This window comes from Piliocolobus tephrosceles, chromosome 9 (genome assembly GCF_002776525.5).
Source record: "Piliocolobus tephrosceles isolate RC106 chromosome 9, ASM277652v3, whole genome shotgun sequence".
In the NCBI taxonomy this organism is placed as follows: Eukaryota; Metazoa; Chordata; class Mammalia; order Primates; family Cercopithecidae; genus Piliocolobus; species Piliocolobus tephrosceles.
In genome coordinates, this window is record NC_045442.1 from 127,422,340 (window position 1) to 127,435,696 (window position 13,357).

The window sequence follows — 13,357 nt, forward strand, 5'->3', positions numbered from 1 at the left end:
GGAATGTTTTCACTTTTCTGTCTAAGGTCAAGCTGATCACACTGCCGAGGCTACAAGCACACAAAGGCTGCAGGTGCAAAAACAAAAGATGAAAAAACAGACGCCCAGAAGAGAAAACAGGGTCAAAGGTGCCGCCGTGCCTGTGAGGCCTTCGCTGGCTGCCTGCATTCCTGTGGCAGCCAGCGGCCATCCTGTACCTTCCCGCCAACTGCAGAGACCTCAGTCCACCCTTGGCTCTGACCTGTGTCTCCCAGGCTGCCTCTGCACCTGCCTGCTAAAGCCCTGCTCAGGTTCCTTTGGTAAAGTATTGAGTGATGAATTTTCTCACCAGGTTCTTAAGGCCAAGAAGAGTCCATCTTGGGTGAGGCTGAGAGACAGGCCTCCGTGGAGGGGGGATGGAAGAGTTCTGTGTGGGAGTGTGGTGGGCTGGCTGGTGATTTCTTCATTTGCAGAGGGGGCAGGTTTGAAAGGGAGGTGAGAGAAGATGAGAAAGAAGATGAGGGAAGGGGAGGGGAGGGAAGAGGAGGGGAGGGAAGAGGAGGGGAGGGAAGAGGAGAGGAAGAGAAGAGTGAGAAGGAGAGGAGGGGAGTGGGGAGGAGAGGAGGGGAGTGAGGAGGAGAGGACAGAAAGGTCTGGAAAAAGAGCCAGCCAGCCAAGGTGGAGGAATTTTAAAACACAGATATCTGTCCTTAACTTTAACCGAGTTAATGAGTGAATTTTCCCACCAGGCACCTTACCGGGATGTCAAGTAAGACGGAGGCAGAGGTTCAGGTACTGATGGTCACTGGGATGATATAAAAATTGACAGAAACTTGATGACAGATAAGTCCCACTTTTGTTCTGTTTTGCTTCATAACTGTTGTTTTTTGTCTTGTCTTTGTTTCTGACTCCTGGCCTTTGTCTCCCGTCTCCTGCCTGACCAGCCAGATGCACACACACTCCAGTCCCACACAGAGTCCCCTCAACTCACTCCAGCCTGTCAAGCCTCTGCACAAGGCAATTTCCTCTTTTTTTTTCCTGGTCCGACCACCTCGACTCAGTTTTTCATCTTTTTGTTTTAACTCCTTTCGTGTATCACCCACCTTCCCTATCAACTGTGCTGCACACACTGGATTCTGCTGTTCTTTTTCCGAGCTAATTCCCACCTGTCCTTCGGTTCTCAACCTGCATGTCAGCTCTTCATGGAACCAGCTCCTCCACCTCCCTGAAAAGGTGCAGACCTTCCATCCTGTGCTACCTGATCATCGGGCTTCTTCATGGAAGGTATCACAGTTGTCATCAACTAGTCACTTGGATATTGACTTGGATGAGATCTATTTCTCCCTGTAGCTATTTTTGCCTAATTGCAAAAAAAAAAAAGAAAAGATGGTTTCTTCCTCAGTATTTCTGAGTGTCTTTCTGATGAGGGGAAGGTGTGTGCCTGGCCGTGCTGCTGTGACCCACCACTGCCTGGCTTGACCTTCTCCTCCTCCCGCCACCTCTGAGATGTTATCGTCTCCCATTATGCTTCTGCTCACTGCCGTTCTGTTTGATCTTAACCTGAACGTGACTCCCATCAGGGCTCACACAGCGCTCCTGGTCACCTGCAGTGATTGACTGAAGCTTTGCGGAGGATGGTGTGCGGTGCCTATAGTAGAAGATAAATTAATCCAGTTTAGTCCATAAACGCTCTATAGTGGTTGATTACAGTAACTTATCACAGAAATTTTGCATCATTTAACAGATTCATAGATTCAAATTTTAGTAGCTATAAAGTGACATTTTAAAACAAAACATGACAAGATGGCAACTATGCTTTTACATTACTAGTGTTTTAACAGAGACCCACTTCTCACTCAAAACCAGTTGAAGTTAGAGTTTTGCCACAGCTAGCTCAGATGATGTCTCTTTCTCCTCTGCATTCAAAGCACTCACTGAACTCCTGGGAAAAGACTCATAGTTTTGAGGGCTACTGAGAGTTTTGTGTGTCCGTCTTGTCTCAGGAATTGCACTATTCACTCATTGAGAGTAGTGAGGGTGTTTGCTAGTTCTTTGATTTGACATGGAGTTTGATATGGAATGGTAATCAATACACGTTGACTGATGTGTTGGTGAAAACTGGGGGGCCCTGATGTCCCAGTAGAGTAAGAAACACGAACCCATGCTTTTAGGTCAACGCCGCACAACGTCATAAATGGACAATTCATAAATCACTTGAATTTGCTATTTTTAACAAGTATATGAATCTTTGGGTAGCACTCTGAAAGGTTTCAATGAAGCCTTACCAATGAAAAGTTATGATTTTAATCATAAAACAAAGCTAGGTACCTGTGCATGCAGCTTGACAGTTGGACAACCTGCCGGACCCTGCTGCACTTCGAAATGTTGCCACACTCAGCACTTCATCTCCAACCGAAAAACACTCAGAGAAGAGGCTCATGAGATGTTTAAGAAAAGCCTTCTGCGCCATCCCAAACTGAGTGTTACTGCCTGGGCTTCCTCCGGCACCTCACAGGTGTCTTTAAAGTAACCAAACCAACAACCAAGTAACCAAACCAAAGTCATCGTTTTTCTCCATCCACCCCAAATTCTGGTCTGGGCCCTGTAGTCTCTGCCTGGACATGTGGGGCCACCTTCTATGTGGGGCCTCCCAAACCAAACACCTCTGCCTTAGCCCAGCCCCATCCTGCTTCCTCACATCTGGTCAACAGCCAAATCCACCTCTCTGTGTTTCCTGAACTCATCCCTTCCTCTTTAATGCCTATGAAACTGCCTTCCTTCAAGACCTCCCTGCCTCTTCTCTGCACTATCACCTACCTCCTAGCTGGCCCTTCTGTAGCATGCTTTGCACAGATGCCCCGGTGACCACACCAAAGACAAATCCCGTTAGGTCTGTCCTGTAACTCAAAGCCCCCAAGGATAACCGGCATTAACACTCGAGAGTCTCCACTTTTAAAGCTGTAACAAAACCTCTCCAGCATCAGCTCCTAAAAACCCCACCTTCAGCTCTAAATTTTCCAACTAGAAGCAAAACTTAAAGTTTCTCAAATATCCCCACTGCTGCCTATCTCATTTTCTTGGTATCTGCTGTTCCCTCTACCTAAAATGCCACGAATCCAACATCAACTCAGCTTGTTGTGATGGTTAATTTTATGCGTCAACTGGACTGGATTAAGGGATGCCCAGATAGCTGGTTAAATATCCTCTGGGTGTGTCTGTGAGGGTCTTTCCAAGAGAGATTAGCACTGGAATTGGGAAACTGGGCAAAGAAAATCTGCCCTTAACAATGTGGATGGGCCTCATTCCATGTGTTGAGGGCTTGAGTAGAGCAAAGAGGTGGAGGAAAAGAGAATTTGCTCTCCATGTTTAGCTGAGACCCCCATTTTCTCCTGCCCTTGGATATTGTTGCTCCTGGTTTTCAGGCCTTCAGACTTCAGATATATATGGAGAGAGAGAGAGAGATAGGATATATATATATATATCCTATGTCTGAAGACCTGAAATATCTAATGTACAGAAGCATATATACATATATATATATGTGTGTGTGTGTGTTAGTCCATTTCATACTCCTATGAAGAAATACCTGAGACTGGGTAATTTATAAAGGAAAGGAGTTTAATAGACTCACAGTTCTACACGGCTGTGGTAGAGGCTGTCTTTAGGTGAGGACACGGCCAAACCATATCATATATGTGTGTGTATATATTTGTGTGTGTGTGTATATAAACACACACACACAATCAATAGGATATATATATTTGTTCTGTTTCTCTGGAGAACCCTGACTAACATACTTGTCAATGTAGAAACATAACAACTTTCTTTCTTGAAATAAATAAGTGACCTCTTTCAGGTAGCTGTTGATGGACTGTCCAATATGTCTAATTATTTTCTTATTTCAGCCACCTCTCTACATTAGATACTTTTGATAGTCAATATATAGAATTATACTTTAAATCATTGAACACAGGGCATTAAATCTTATACATGGAAGATTCTCATTAGATATTTATTTAGGACGGCTTTCTAATTGCTCTTACATTTAGTTGACAAGCATGAAAGCATTTTACAAGAGTTAGGAAGCAGCTGCTCCGACCTCATGAATGAAGGAAAGGAGAGGGCCAGAAGGCCATTCTACCTCACACCCTGTCACCCAATAATCTACAATATGAGCTGTTAGACAACCCCTTTAAGGAGAAGTTTACATCATGAGTATTGCCAAAGATCGGAAGTGTGTGGCTTACACTCTCATGCAAAATTCAGATCTTAGAAAAGAGGAGCTGAATGTAGAGCCGCCCAGAGCCTGAGCAAATGCATTAAAAGGCTCTCAACCTTGCAGCAGAAGTTGCGAATAGAACCCAGATAACTGACCACCCCAGTGGAATGGCAATGGGCCTCTGCCACTTAGCAGGACTTGTTTTTCTCCTGTCTCAGGTCTGGTTCCCCAGGAAGAAACCAGAACTCACCAGAATTAAGACCAGAATTTACCTTCAAGAAGGAGAAACTGACAGGGAAGAGGAAGAAGAGGAAGGAGCCCACCCACAGCCTCATCTCAGGTGAGGTCCCTGGCACTGCAGTCTGGCCCCACAGGGGAATCCTGAGTGTTCACTCTCTCCAGGGGCCAGGGAGTCAGGCTTTCAGACGCTGTCACACAAGCGAGTCCAAGGCGTTTCTCTCTGACCCTCCAGGCAAAGCAGCTCTGGGAGCCCGAGGGGAAGCCCCCACAGAGGCAGCTCAGGAGCTAACGCTAAGAAGCAAAGGCAGCAGAGGCTGTCATGAGATTTATTCTTTACCATTCCATTACTTTTTTTAACGTTTCTTTTTGGCCAGGCACGGTGGCTCACACTTGTAATTTTACCATTTTGGGAGGAGGCTCAGGCAGGCGGATTGTTTGTGCCCAGAGTTTGAGATCAGCCTTGGCAACAAAGGGAGACTCCCATCTCTACAAAAAATACACACATTAGCCTGGTGTGGTGGTGCACACCTACAGGCCCACCCACTCGGGGCTGAGGCAGGAGGATCAGTTGAACCCAGGATGTGGAGGCTGCAGTGAGCAATGGTCACACCACGGCACTCCAACCTGGGGGACAGAGCAAGACCCTGTCTCCAAACCAAAACTCGTTTTAAAAAATTGTTTTTCTTACATAACTGAACAAGTTGTAGAAAATGTAGGTAAGTCCTTATATGTGAATATTATATAGTCACCTAGGGTGTCAAATCCGAGAAATAAAGGGTTGGATATTTATAGCACAGTAAGATTTTTTAACTTCTAATTAGCACTTACTGCAAAACTTGTATAGCACATGGATTGAATCTTATTTGTGGTTTAAAGAAAGAAGAGCTATTAGATATAGGGATGTAATCATTGAATTAGGATCTAAACATCTCATAACAGACCTACATATTTGGAGGTCAATAAAACAGGCTCAGTTATATAAAAAATAACCATACAATTCCCTCAGAGGCATCACTAAGTAGCTATGGAAAACATGTGCTCTGGAATCAGCCCCACATTTTCACCACTCCTCCACTATATACACTGTGAGATCGTCAGCAAGTTATTAACCCACACTGTGTCTTCATCTAATGGGCAGAGATAATAGCACCTATCTAGCAGAGGATTGTTGGGGATTTAATGACACAGTATACATAAAGCACTTAGTCTACTCAACAATTCCAGCCATCTCTCCTCCACAAGAAGCAGCGTAAATGAAAGATATTGTTCATGTGATCAGATGGAGATTGAGGTGCAAGGAGACCTTCTTATCAATAAAAGGATGTCATAACCAAATCACATGCAATAGGTTATTAAAATGTCAGACACTGTGATAGAAATTTGATATATACTGTATCTTTGCATCCTCAGAGCAGCCTAAAAACTAGGTACTATTATCCATCGATTTATGTAAACAGAGACTCTGAAAAGTTAAGTCATACAATATACAAATCAACTAGAATTTGAACCCAAATTAACACCTTAAGATAGACATGGAAAAAGGTGTGCTAACTTCAAGGAGGGAAAAATAGAATAGTTAAAAAGCATGAAACTAGGACATATTCAAGGAGCCTGGACACGGTTCTTATAAACAATCAAACCACAATTAAACTCTCATGACACTTGTCACAAGAAGAATGCGTGTTTGTTCCAGAGGTCAAAAGTATAAGTAGGAGATAGAAAATGGGTTAGAAGAGCATTGATAGTTTGGTGATGAGATAATGTCCATTAAAACCTTAGCTTTTAATAGTTCTGCATCTTTTTAAGCAGTTATCAGAAGGTAAATATTGCCCAGTGGGACCTGAAATGTGAAGGGAGTATTAAAACCATCTGCCAATCCCACTCACATTCCAGGCAGAGAATGACTATGCTGAAACCAAGGGCCACTGAAGCAAATGCTGGAAATATTAAGTCTGGGCATCTGGTTCGAATTAATTTCAGTGGCAGAAGAATATTATCAATTACATACTAAAATAGAATTAACAATATTAGTGTGGAACACAGAGATACCAATCATTATTTACCTCAGTGGACTGAGGTAACCTCCAGAGATCCCAACTCAACCCAAGCAGGGGAACCTTTGGCTCAGAAAACCTTGCTCCGTGTTCAGCACACAGACTGTGTATGCATTCGGTGCTTCCCAACTGAAATGGAGACCACCACGTTGTTACAAAAGGCTGGCGCCGTGGTGAGCAAGTTCCTGTCTATCAACTCTAGGGTACCAGCGCGAAGGGGTAAGACTCCAGGCACCCGGCTTGAAGACACATTGGCTCAGAGTAAACGCCGTTCTGCCAACTGTGGGTATTGCAGCCAATTCTTTTCTAATCCTCAATATCCTTGTCTGTATGAAGGACAGTCATGGAAGTTGCATGAGACATGCATCCAATGTTTGCCACAGGGGAAGTCCTTTGCAAACATTCATTCTCATGTTATTAAAGCGTCTGCCATTTTCTGGTGACTTCCTCTTTTCACATTAATCTGCCTTATTCTGCTATCATCCTTTTCATGTCACAAACCTGAAAGCTAACAAAAGATTGCCAGTTCCACTACAGTATATATTCTATCCTTTGGTCTTCTACTTTGGCATAGTCTAAAACACTGTGCAGCACATAGAAGTGTCCAATAAATTTTTGGCAAATTAAAGAGATTGGAATATTAATAGCATTAGCATTCGTTCTATATTTTCTTTGTTCTGGGCCCCATCCTAAGTGTTTTACATGCTTGAACTCCTTCAATCTTTACTAACAGTCTTGAAACGTAAGTACTGTATGAATGAAATACATTTTTGATGAATTAAAAGAATGCCATTTTCGTTGCCATAGCAACATGGGTCTGAAACTACAAGTCCGTGTTTAGAAGACATAATCACTGTTTTCTGCCTCAGTTTTAATGTGCCATTGAAGGTATTTACATGAAAACAGCTACAGCATAGGGCCTGCCCCCAAGGACATTTTTATCATCGATATTATTGTTTCCCAAGATTGAAAGTGGTTGTTCTAGAATCTAGATCCCCAAAATCTGATAGGGCAGCATTTCGTGAACTAAGGCACTCAGAACCAGGAGGTTCTTGGTAACATTTCAGAGACCTGTAAAACCAAAGGAAGAAGGTTGGTGGGTATTTGGGAAGTTGGGTTTGGATTCAATTGTTAAACCACTTAAAACATTAGTTTCTAGTGAAACACACATGATGTATTACAGAAAGTTCACTGTTTGCATGAATGTTGAATATATATGTTGAGTTCACCTCAAACTGCCTCAGACAGACACCCCCAAGCTTCCACTGTTTCTGCTTACACTCGGGCAGCCCAGAGTGCATCATAGAAATCTCTGGCATGCTGCAGCCTCCACCTGCAAAGGAAATGTGCCTCATTGAGGGCACAGCTGCCCATCATGATGGCAGCAACCAAGAATGTGGTGGAGGTGAGTCTTTAATGTGTTATTCTTGAGCACAATATGAGCGATGTGAAGTTACTGCTATTATTTTGTTTTAATTTTCTCACAACTCACCAACCTCCATGGACTGATTTTTATAATCTGTGCATAATGGTGCAAATTGGGCAAGGATGGGAATACACCAACAGTAAGTCTGCACCATGGTGGTGGCAAAGGGCAATGCCTAGATACTGGACCCAGAATTGACCTTGCATTTACCAAAGGCAGTTTTGCAGAGATTATCTTTAAAATACCTTAGAATCAACCTCAACATACATTTTTAAAGCAGAAAAACTTTGGTATCAGGATTCAATTTTCTTTTTCTTTTTTGAAATGGAGTCTGGCTCTGTCACCCAGGCTGGAGTGCAGTGGTGTGATCTCGGCTCACTGCATCCTCCACTTCTGGGGTTCAAATGATTCTTCTGCCTCAATCCCCTCAGTAACTGGGACTACAGGCACACGCCACCATGTCTAGCTAAATTTTTTTTTTTTTTTTTTTTTTTTTTTTTTTTTGTATTTTTTGGTAGAGACAGGGTTTCACCATATTGGCCAGGCTGGTCTCGAACTCCTGACCTCATGATCTGGCCACCTTGGCCTCCCAAAGTGCTGGGATTACAAGCGCGAGCCATGGCACCTGACCCAGGATTCGATTTTCTAATTACTTTTTCTCTTAAATGGATGGACTTTTTAAAATAAGTTTTATTTTGTTTTTAATTGACACATAATAACTGTACATGGTTATGGAGTACAGTGTGATGTTGGATATATATATAGAGATTGTGTAATCATCAAATAACACAAGGATGACTGACCTATCCATCCACTCAAACACTTGTCATTTCTTGTGGTGAGAACATTTAAAATCCTCTTTTGTAGCTATTTTGAAGTATACATTATTATTGATTCTAGTCACCCCAGTGTGCAGTAGAACACCAGAACTTACTCCTTGTATCTAACTGTAAATTTGTACCTGTTGACCAACCTCTCCTCGCTCTCTCCCCTTCCCCTCTTCCCAGCCTCTGGTGACCGCTGTTCTACTCTGTGCTCCAATGAGATCGACTTCTTCAGATTCTACATCTGAGTGAGATCGTGCAGTGTTTGTTTTTCTAGGTTTGGGGTATTTCACCTAATGTAATTTTCTGCAAGCTTATCCACGTTGCTGAGAATGACAGGGTCTTATTCTCTTTTACGGTGGAATGGTGTTCCATTGTGTGTGCCTTATTTTCTTCACCCATTCATTTACTGATGAGCACTTAGTTTGATTCCATATCTTGGCTATTGTGAACAGTGCTACATAAACATGGAAGTGCAAATGTCTCTCCCATAGGCTGATTTCATCGTCTTTGGATGCATATCCCAGCAGTGGGATTGCTGGATCATCTTTGGTGTACAAGGCCGCTTCTATAGTACTTTATTCACAGAACACAGTCTAAAACTGTTTGCCAAGTGAAATAATTATTACAGAATAACAGTGATGATCTGGTTAAAATACATTCTATAACAGGAATTTTTAAGCTCCCATTTATACAACATTCTCTAAATTTAAAACATGATTCATGCTATTTATATTAATTAGGTAGTAAAACAAGAAAAAAGGAGTAGAACTGAGCTGAATTGTCAAATTATTCTTTTGGGTTTTTTATTGGTTTGGTTTTAATAAAAACACATGAAAGACAAAAATAGGTGGCACATGCAGCTTTACTATCACCAAGTCACTACTTGCTAATATTTGAGAAATTCTTTAGTCTTTTTTGCATATCTTATAAGGTAATTATACTACCATGTTATTTGTCATCTAACATAAGCACATTTTACATTATTAGAAACTTTTACAAACATTTTGAAGAGTACTTGATATTTTGTTGCCTAGTGGTAACATGCTATAACTAATCATTTCTATATTTTTTAATTTAGGTCATTTCTTATAATTTTATTATTATTATAAATACAGCTTGATGAAAGGTTTTGTATGCATCCAATTTATCCCATATTTGGGGATTATTATCTTAGGAAGATTTTCCAAAGTAAGGAAACTGAATCAGCGGGTATGAATATTTAAGATTTTTGCCAATTTGCTTTCTTAAAAGGCTTACACTTATTTATATTCATACCAGCAATAGACCTGGGCACCCATTTTTTTAACCAAAAAAATTACACATTAAAAAAGATATCATTACTTTTTCATGTGAATGTTTTGAGCAACAAGAATGGCTAAATGCCAGAACTGGGATAGGTAGTTAGTGCTACATGAATGTAAGCATGAAGTGTTATGCTAGTAAAGAAAGTTAAAAGGCAATTTAAAGAGTTAGCTTTGAAAGATAAGTAAGACTTAGAAGGGCAGAAGAAAACGTATGTAAAAAAGGACAGAGAAACAAGGTCTTTGTGTGGCAGAGAAGGGTTTTGTTAGAACAAGAGGTTTATTGATGGGAATGGTGTGCGTGATATAGAATTTGATGTCAACTTGACTGGGCCACAGGGTGCCCAGATATTTGGCCAAATATTCTGGGTGTTTTTATGAAGATGCTTGTATGAGATTAACATTTAAGTTGATAGACTGAATAAAGCAAATTGTGTTCCCTAATGTGGGTGAGCCTCATCCGATCAGTTGAAAGTCTGAATGGAACAAAAGACTGACCTCCTCTGAGCGAGTGGAAATTTTTCCTGCCTGTCTGCTTGTGAATTGGGACACTGTTTTTTTCTTGCCTTCAGGCTTGAACTAAAACATCAGCTCTTTCCAAGTCTTGAGCCTTTCTTTTTTTTTTTTTTAACTTTTAGAAGATATTCATATTTTAATAAAATATATTTTAAATATATTAATATTTTTAAAATACATGCTCTTAGAATTCCTTCCTTCCTTCATGTTGACTTTATATAGCCTGATGAACATATGCGTTGGTGATGTTCTCTTTACAATGAGTCTCCAGTTCTTTTTTTTTTTTTTTTTTTAATTATACTTTAAGTTCTAGGGTACATGTGCATAACATGCAGGTTTGTTACATATGTATACTTGTGCCATGTTGGTGTGCTGCACCCATCAACTCGTCAGCATCCATCAGTTCGTCATTTATATCATGTATAACTCCCCAATGCAATCCCTCCCCCCTCCCCCCTCCCCATGATAGGCCCCAGTGTGTGATGTTCCCCTTCCCAAGTCCAAGTGATCTCATTGTTCAGTTCCCACCTATGAGTGAGAACATGCGGTGTTTGGTTTTTCTCTTCTTGTGATAGTTTGCTAAGAATGATGGTTTCCAGCTGCGTCCATGTCCCTACAAAGGACGCAAACTCATCCTTTTTTATGGCTGCGTTGAGCCTTTCATTTGTGACTGCAACTCACCCATGGACTCTCTCAGGTCTCCAGACCACAGACTGCAGAGCTTGGTATGCAGCCTCCATAATCATGGGAACCAGTTCCTTATAGTAGATCTTTTCCTCTGGGTAAGCACATCCTGTTGGTCTGTTTCTCTGGAGAACCCTCACACAGCACCTTTTAACAGTTTCCTACATATTCGCTGACGAGCTGCATTTCCTTACTTTTGAATTATCTGTTTATGCTGTATGCCTATGTATCTATTATGACATTTCGTATTGATTGCTGTGAAAAAATTCTATCAATTTTCACAGTGTTTGTTAGTAATCCTTTAACTGTCCTCACCAGCTTTCCACCCTAAAATTCCAAGAAACTCTACCAGAAACACTAAATTTTTATTAGAAATTAAGACAAAGGAATACTCATTTAGAAAAAAAAGAAGAATGGATAAGTAGAGTATGTGGGACATGCCTCTTCATCTTCTGGGTCAATAAAAAGTAAATAAATAAAAAGAAAAGAAAAAATGAAAACAGCTCCTATAGTTAGTCCACCATGGATTTGTTGTTCTTTTGTCTCTGTTTAAACATCAAATGCCAAAGACTGCATGTGGGTTCTCCAACAATCCATGAGACGTCGCCACTGTGGAGTGACTTGACAGAACTATACAGTTAAGTTTCTATTTGCATTGGAGAGATTTTTGTCTATGAAAATAATTAAACTCGGAAAACCATTGTCAGGAGAAGCAAATACATTAATTTGAGAATACACGAGAGCTAGAAAGTGATCATTAATTAGGGTAAATAGATAAATAAAAGAAACAAGTCTTTTTGCTTTTAAATCATGTGAAGGTGATTAGCTGGAGGCATTGAATAGAGTGGCTGGTTTCAGGGCAGAAGACGCAAGTGTTTCTCCAGTCTCTGTAGACTTCCCCACGGACTGTCCATCTCTCAGTGTTGGCGTTTCCTCCAGCTCTAAGTCTTGGGAAATAGCTACAATAACTATTCCAGTGTCTTCTTCAGCTCCCCATTGCTTCACAGGTGGCACCTTCCTACATATCATAGTCATCCGTCCTTAGACCAGTTGACAGGGGTTTCTACCAGCTGGTTGCTAGCTTGGAAGTTGAAGAGAAGTAAAACTCTGTCACCCAACAAGAGTGGTTTCTGACCTCTGCTGTGGCTTGCAGGAATTTACTTAGCTGTTCCTGGTTGTCTATGCAGAATCTCCTTGAAACACTAAAAAACCCTCTACTTTTGAATAAATCAGGCTGAAAGTCTTCTTGACCTCGCTTGCTATTGTTCTGCCTTGTGGCTGACACGGAAACAGGTCAGGGATGCACAAAGCCCACAGCCCGCTTTGGCCAGAGCACTTCCTTCCAGGGTCTCTCTGGAGGCTACTGACTAGATTAGCAAAGAACATTTCCCCAGATCCTTACCCATAATGTGAATGAAGCATGTCTATAAAGAGAGGCTCAGAATCCATTATCCACACTGACAATCTTGGCATGCTCTACTGCCTAATATTCAAGTGCAGAAAAATAAAAACTGGAATTAGACAAGCTGGAAGGAAATGAAATTCTAGCCCCAAAACCCAACTGGCCAATTACTAGCCACAGTAAGTGTAATCATTCATTGTTTTTTTGTTTTTTTTTTTTTTTTTTTTTTTTTTTGTCTGAGGCTAAAATTAAAACTTTATTATTTTCCCACTTAATGGTTTAAGTTTAACAAATGGTTGTAAATATTTTAGCATGCAAAAAGCTTTTTGTTAATAGGAGCTCATTCAAAATATAAGATAGTAATTAAAGAAAACTGCTGGTGTTTATAGTCTGATACTCTCACTATTAAAATGAGCTATGTATAAAAAAATGTGTATTGTAAATGGCAATTATGGTGTGGGAGCTAAATGCAGATAATTCCTACTTCTTCCATAATAGCACATGTGATCTTGGATGTTTGATATAATTCATAACACAAAGAAACGGATAATATTGCCAAAAGAAAGTCATATAGATATTTCTAGTTTCTATTTTCTACTGTAAAAAAAAAGTTCATAATTATTTAGAGTGAGAGTCTTTTATTTATTTATTTATTTATTTATTTATTTATTTATTTAGTTGAAATTTCTGTAACAAAACCACTTCCTTT

General features: G+C 40.7%; 1 long non-coding RNA gene across 1 annotated transcript; it reads left to right on the forward strand.

The window, feature by feature from the left end:
• Positions 1 to 4,246: 4,246 nt before the first annotated feature.
• On the forward strand, positions 4,247 to 10,642 carry LOC111527002. The gene is made up of 3 exons (XR_002726546.1): positions 4,247 to 4,538; positions 6,695 to 6,774; positions 8,926 to 10,642. It is a non-coding gene; the product is annotated as an uncharacterized LOC111527002 (long non-coding RNA).
• Positions 10,643 to 13,357: the final 2,715 nt, after the last annotated feature.